Source organism: Boleophthalmus pectinirostris, unplaced genomic scaffold (assembly GCF_026225935.1).
Source record: "Boleophthalmus pectinirostris isolate CB_2022bp ecotype Guang Dong unplaced genomic scaffold, ASM2622593v1 HiC_scaffold_15, whole genome shotgun sequence".
NCBI lineage: Eukaryota > Metazoa > Chordata > Actinopteri > Gobiiformes > Gobiidae > Boleophthalmus > Boleophthalmus pectinirostris.
The window spans coordinates 6,893,045-6,899,639 of NW_026571070.1; positions in this window are offsets into that span (position 1 = coordinate 6,893,045).

Sequence of the window (6,595 nt, forward strand, 5' to 3'; positions counted from 1 at the left end):
CTTGTATTGTCCTCCATTTGAAGGTTCAGTGTTCATAAAAATTCTTGTTCTCTTTTCAATTTTCTGTACTTACTTGGAATTATTTGAACTTTTTAGACTTCCGAACCCCAGTCTTTTGTACCCAAGTCCACCAAATGAAAAAAAAGTGTACAAGTTTAAACGATCTTCACTTACTTACTCATTTACTTTGGTAAGTCAAGTTTTAAGTGCACCTAATGTTAGTTAATAGCTCATTGTGCTACGGTTGCAAGTACAATTCCTCAATGCCGAATGTCAAAAAGTCAACTGTGAAAGAAAATACCGCAAACTTAAGTACATGTTAAAGGTCCTGCATTACTCAAAATTGACTCTTTTGAGCTTTAAGCCATATTAGAATGCTGTTACCTCCTCAAAAACTTACCCGAAGTTAGTGTTGCAGTCAAAACCAAACTAATCGAGACCAAGACCAGTCCAAGACCACAGGGTCCCGAGACAAGACTAAGACCTCTGAGGGTCAAGACCGTGACAAGACCAAGACTTTTTAAAGGCTGAGACCAAGACAAGACCAAGACCACAGCCCATCGAGACCAAGACCGAGTTGTCATTTTCAACATTTATTTTTATTTTACAGGTATTTTGGTACATATATATCAATGTTTTTTTGAAAATCTATCTTCATTCTATCTGATTAGTGTTCATTTAGTCTTAAAATAATCCAAACTGTACTGCTCTGAAACACCTTCTTTAAGAGAAATTCCACTGGCACTTTACAGAAAACTGTGAAGAAAATGAAGAAAGTGCGTAGGATTTTTAAACCTGTTTTTCTAATTGTCGACAACAGCGGCCGAAATGAAGTAGGATCGCGCTCGTCGAGTTTCAAACGTCGGATCCGAGACAAAACTGAGTCCATGCACCTTTAAGACCGAGAAAAGACTGAGTCCAAACGCGGTCGAGTCCGAGATGAGACCAAGAAAACGGTAAAAAAACGGCCTCGAGGCCAGTCTCAAGACCAAGACCATATCGAGCGCTACAACACTACCTGAAGATCTGTTTTCTTTCATACATAAAGCTCAAAATTCTCTGTACCAACTTATGATGTCATGAAAGGAGCTGTTTTCAAGTTAACAGCTCTTTTTTCCTTTTGTTCAGTAGAAATTGGCAGCTCCAGGGCTGAAATTATCCAAATGATTCTAGTGAAGGCAACAGGTTTGAGTTTAAATTTGTTTTTCTTCTTTTGTATTCCACCCCGTATTTAAAATCTTGTAAATAACAAACCTTTCATCACTGTTGTCGCTCCCCTCAAAAGTCCGAAACCTAAAACACTGGTACCTCCTAAATATAGTGCAGGGAGTATTTTCATTTGACGTGTTTCAATTCAAAACACGACATTTTGAGTAATGAACCTCTCTCGGCGCGGCAGAGACGTGCCCTTACACTGTTCAGGTTCACTAGTTTCTCATCCAGACTGACTCCGCGACGCTCCGAGCAAGACGCAACAAATGAAATGCAAAATTTAAATGCCAAAATCTGCCATGACCCCGATGTGAACTCAGATGGAGAGAGTGTTTGGGAGAGGGATACAAGAGGCGAGAAGACAGGGAGGATGATACTGAAGAAAATACCATCTACATTTTATAATAAATGGATTATATTTCACTTCTACCACTGACAAAGGTTTCAGTTTTGATGAGACGAGGTTGGGGATAATTTCTGGGGTACACGAGGAGGACTATTTTTGCTAAGCTCACTTCGGATGTGTTCTATATTATTTTATTATTTTAGCTATGGTACGATCTACGATGTTTTGTTGCTGTTACCATCTTTTTTTCCTTTTGATTTGCTCTTATCTTTTTTGTACCCCTTATTTCTGTTAGATGTTTTCACTCTCCACCAAGTATGAAAAGAAAGGAAAAAGAATAAAACTAGAAAAGCACTCAGAGAGCGCAGACCTCCGCCAAGGACTACCCCCATTTTTTATATAAATAGTCTTCTGGATCAGATCCGGATCAGCCTTTGGAATATGAAAGAGGATCCCATTGTCCATCCCTGAGTCAAATTTCATGGGGTTTGGTCAATAATTAACCGAGATATTGAGAAACAAAATTTTTTTGCCCCATTTACCACAATGTTAACAAAAATTTCAAAGTGATCCAGAATCCAGGATTTCTTCCGGATCACCCCCAAAATGAAATCAGTTCTTCCTTTTCACATTTCCAACAAATCCTGAAAATTTCATCAAAATCGGTCCATAACTTTTTGAGTTATGTTGCTAACAGACAAACAAACAAACAAACAAACAGACAAACGCCTGCAAAAACATAACCTACTTGGCGGAGGTAATAAATGTTAAAGTGCATTGTGTAAGGGTCCATCACCTGCTTGTTTTTGTGGATATGTCATTGCTCTGCCGGAATGTTCCACAGTATGACATTATTCATATCATCACTTCCACATCTGAACCGGGCCACAGCTCAGTGACGTCATCACACGGCACTGCTTGTTTACATGTGCTTTTAGCAGAGAAAAAAAGTCCAGCGGCAGAAATGTCTATTAACTAATGAGGCTGATGTGCGTCCTTTAATGATACGCACTCCTCCGTGAGTTTATAGATATAAAAACATCGCAGAGCAGTGATGACAGCCGAGACGAGAGGCAGCTAAACTTCTGTCACAGTCCTTATTGAAGGTAAGTGTGGGTTTGCCTTATGTTTTGGAGCAAATTTTATTCACTGTTTTTCTCACATAACCTGTAACTTGGTCTGGTTTGGTCTCCATGAAGGTAGAAAGGTTTAATGCCATACTGTGAAACATTTCAGACAAAGTCACACAAAGCCTCCACAAAAAAAAAAAAAAAAAAAGCATTTGATGGACGCTCCACCAGAAAAGTTACAAAATGCACCTTTAATTTAAAAAATAGATCAGAAAAATAAATAAATAATAAGTGGTGAAATCAGCTGAAATGTTTCTCATCGTCTTGGTTCCAGATTCTGTGTGAGCTGTTTTGCAAATGTCAGTTTTGAATGGAGAACTTTGTCAAAGCAGTTGGAGAAAGAAACAAAAAAACAAAAAAAAAACTAAATTGTAAATGACACATATCATGGAAGCTGTACTTTTTAATGCTAGCTTAAAAGTTTTGACAATTTAGCATTAGCATTTAACGTCATAACATTGTTCCCTCATCAAAAACATACGCAGACTTGTGCTTAACTTCATTCAAGGTAGTTTCAGTAATAATGAACAATACAATATGTGACGGTGTAGAACCTTCAGCTGAGCGGGGAGGCCAGGATGCAGACATACATGCTCACCGACGTTTTACTTACCCGGCCGTTTACCGCTATCCCCGAGGTTTCCACATGTCTCCATCGCCATGTGTGTATCCGTTGGCCAACCTGAGCGTCATTGTCTTCCACGTTATGTTGCATCACACCATGGGGCATTTTCTGTTTTTGGAATTGAATAATATATTGATTTTTTTTGTTTTTTCCTATCTGTGTTTAAAGTTAATCATTACGATATTTTTGTTTCTGGTAATGTTTGATTGTTTTAGTATGAAATGGAGAATTTATTTATTATTATTTGGGGGAGGAGCCTCGCACTTTAAAAGAGACTCACATCCTGGCTCAGGAGTGATTTAAAGACTACTACAACCTGTAAATATATCTTCTTATCTTTCTTCTTTTTTTTTTTTTTTTTTTCTCCACTATTTTTGTGCATTTCGGTAAATATAAACACAAACACTATTTTGAGTATACCATATTATTTTCTATATTTCTATATTTTTTTTCGTTAAAAATAACCCATGACACAATAATAATAATAATAATAATAATAATAATAAAGCACAGCCTCTGAGCCACAGAAAATATGCAGTTGAAGTTTCCCAGGATTGTTACTTCACAGGTAGAAACCCAGTGCAGTTTTTAAGTCCATAAATCACCCCCAGACTCTTTCAAAGCATTTCTGCCATCATATCAACATTCAGTTAACTTGTTTTACTTGGCTTTGGTACTGGTTAGCACTTACGGAAACTATTGCTGTGTCCTTAGGCAAGACACTTCACCCTTTTTACCCAGTACCGAAGTGGCGTGAGTGAGCGATTGTATTGTGACTCAAATAAAAGATCGATATTTTCCCAGAATTACTCGAGTTGTCAACATTTAATTGAATAACAAATTGTATAAGGCAGAGCAGAGACTCACAAAGGGAGCGTCAAACTTTATTAGACGGTGACAGCGGCGCATTTCTCTGCCTCCACTTTTCAAAATAGAACATCTCAGCTCTTCAAGTGCGTTTTCAAAGGCATTCAGTTGAACAAAAACCCGACTAAATGATTGAATGAAATAATTAAAACTTAAACTGGCAATTACGCACGCACTTAGCCGATTTCAATATACAATTTATTACTACATTACGGTCTTAACTCTACCAGCTTGTGTAGAATTCAGTGTTTACATTATGAGCCATTAAAAACTTCCAGTCTCTGTGTAATAAATCTTCGTTGAGTCTGATTTAGGAAGTGGCCGCGCGGTTGTTTAAAGGCTGTGATGGGCTATCGAGGGCCTGTAGTCATAAAGAATCCCTTATTGATTATAGAGTAAAACACTGGATGGTTAACTGCGCAGAATTCACCTCTGCTGCCTTTCGGACCGCAGGCGTTTTATCTAGAAACATAAAACTGAACTGCAAAGGTTAAGCTACTGTTATGTGAAAGGGTAGTTACTCTGATGATATAATTCATTCCTGACTCAAAAGGTCGTGAATTAAATGTTCCTTAATGGCGCGGTATGTAAATTTTGGGTGGAGGATTTGCCAGCTGTTTGTCTCCATGCAGAGGTTCTTGCAGTTATAGCAGAATGTTCCACAGTATGGCATTGAACATGTCTGTCTTGCGTTGCGAAATGTTATTGCTTTGCCTGGAATATTCCTTGATATGACTTTAACCCTTCCAGACCAACGATACCGAGGAATATGTTTTATATAACCACACATATCTTTCCAATCATAAACGATATAAGTGTACTTTATTTCTCTTCAAAAGCTGAGTGTTGTGGGACGTTTTGGAGCATATTTCCGGCATTATCCTATGTTACTCATTGCTTGATGATGCTGGGAAAACGAGTGCCCAATAGGAACTTTGTTTTCCGCCAAACTCATGCGCTCCGTCCATTTTGATCGGCTTAAACTTTGCCAAAGAGTGTAGTGAGTCAAAATGGTCGACTGCTCTGAGCGTCTGCGTTCATAAGAATTGAAAAAGCCGTTCTAAGTGCAGTTATTTCTCAAATAAATGGCAAATTCTGAACTGTAATGTACCGTAGTGCTGTAACCTACTTGTTTCCTTCATGATAGATGGGTTTAATCTATTCTGTGGAACATTCTAGAACAAGCAATAACACCTACATGGAGACAACCAAGTTTTCTTGCTTAAAAATTTGAAAAGTATGCATTCGTACAGTGAGTGGGGTCACTTCTCCACAGATCTGACCTGTAACTTCGGTGTAGTGGAGTGCTTGTCTTCATGGAGATAGATACGTTTAATGCTGTACTGAGAAGCATTCCTGACAAAGCAATAACATCTCTGTGAAGACAGACCTATCACCTAAAATGTTACAGAATGCACCTTTAAATATGCTTTAGTCATTTCCTGTTTTCATTTCATCATTAATAATGTATCTCTTGAAAACAGGTCTATTTGGGGTTCTTTCATTTTTACTGAAAATGATAATATATCTGCTGGGGTGTAACGGTACATGAAGCTGAACTGTTTTGGTACGGGATGTTCGGTTCAGTTCAGGGCTGTACACGAGTGAGTTTGTGCAATTTGTGTTTGTTTACATTCCACCACTACATGTGCAGCTACACAGAGGTATTCGTCTGTGACTGGGGCAGTGTTTCCCACATCGCTTTATAGTTAGGGAGGCCACCTTGACAACAATTGTCCTCTTGGCTTGACTACGTCCCTCCAAACCACATGAATCCTCACAAAACTATGACTGTCGTGCCCCAGGCCTCACTTTTGCCTTTTTGTCAGCACGAAATCTCTGCCCCCCAGGAGGTCTTACTGCAGACAATTTGGACAAGTAGTTTTTTTCTGGCCAAAAATATGAAGATTGAGTAAAACGTCATGCTGGAACTGTTAGAGCTGTGCTTTACTTTTGGAAAAAGTTTTGTTTACTGTTTACAAGGAATTAATTTTTTTTTTTTGTAATATTTTATGCATTTGTTGTTTATTTTTTGAATATTTTATGTATTTTATTATTTATTTATTTACCTTATTAGTATTAACAAGCAGCACTTTGCATTTACAAATGGTTTTCCACTTCGTTCCCATAATAGTACTGAAAATGAACCGAACCGTGACCTCAGACCCGAGGTACGCACGAAACTGTGATTTTTGTACCGTTACGCCCCTAATATCTAGGTATCCAAGCGCCCTCTGCTGGCTGGAGCAGAGAAAACAGCATGTTATAATGGTCAACAAGCAGCACAGCTATTAGTGGGTAATCATTTGTTATTTTGTGAAACATTACGTTGCCGCTTCAACTACAAGCTACTTCAAAGTGACAAAGATCCAAATGATCCAATGTAAAGCAATGTTTGTTTTTTGTTTTTTTTTT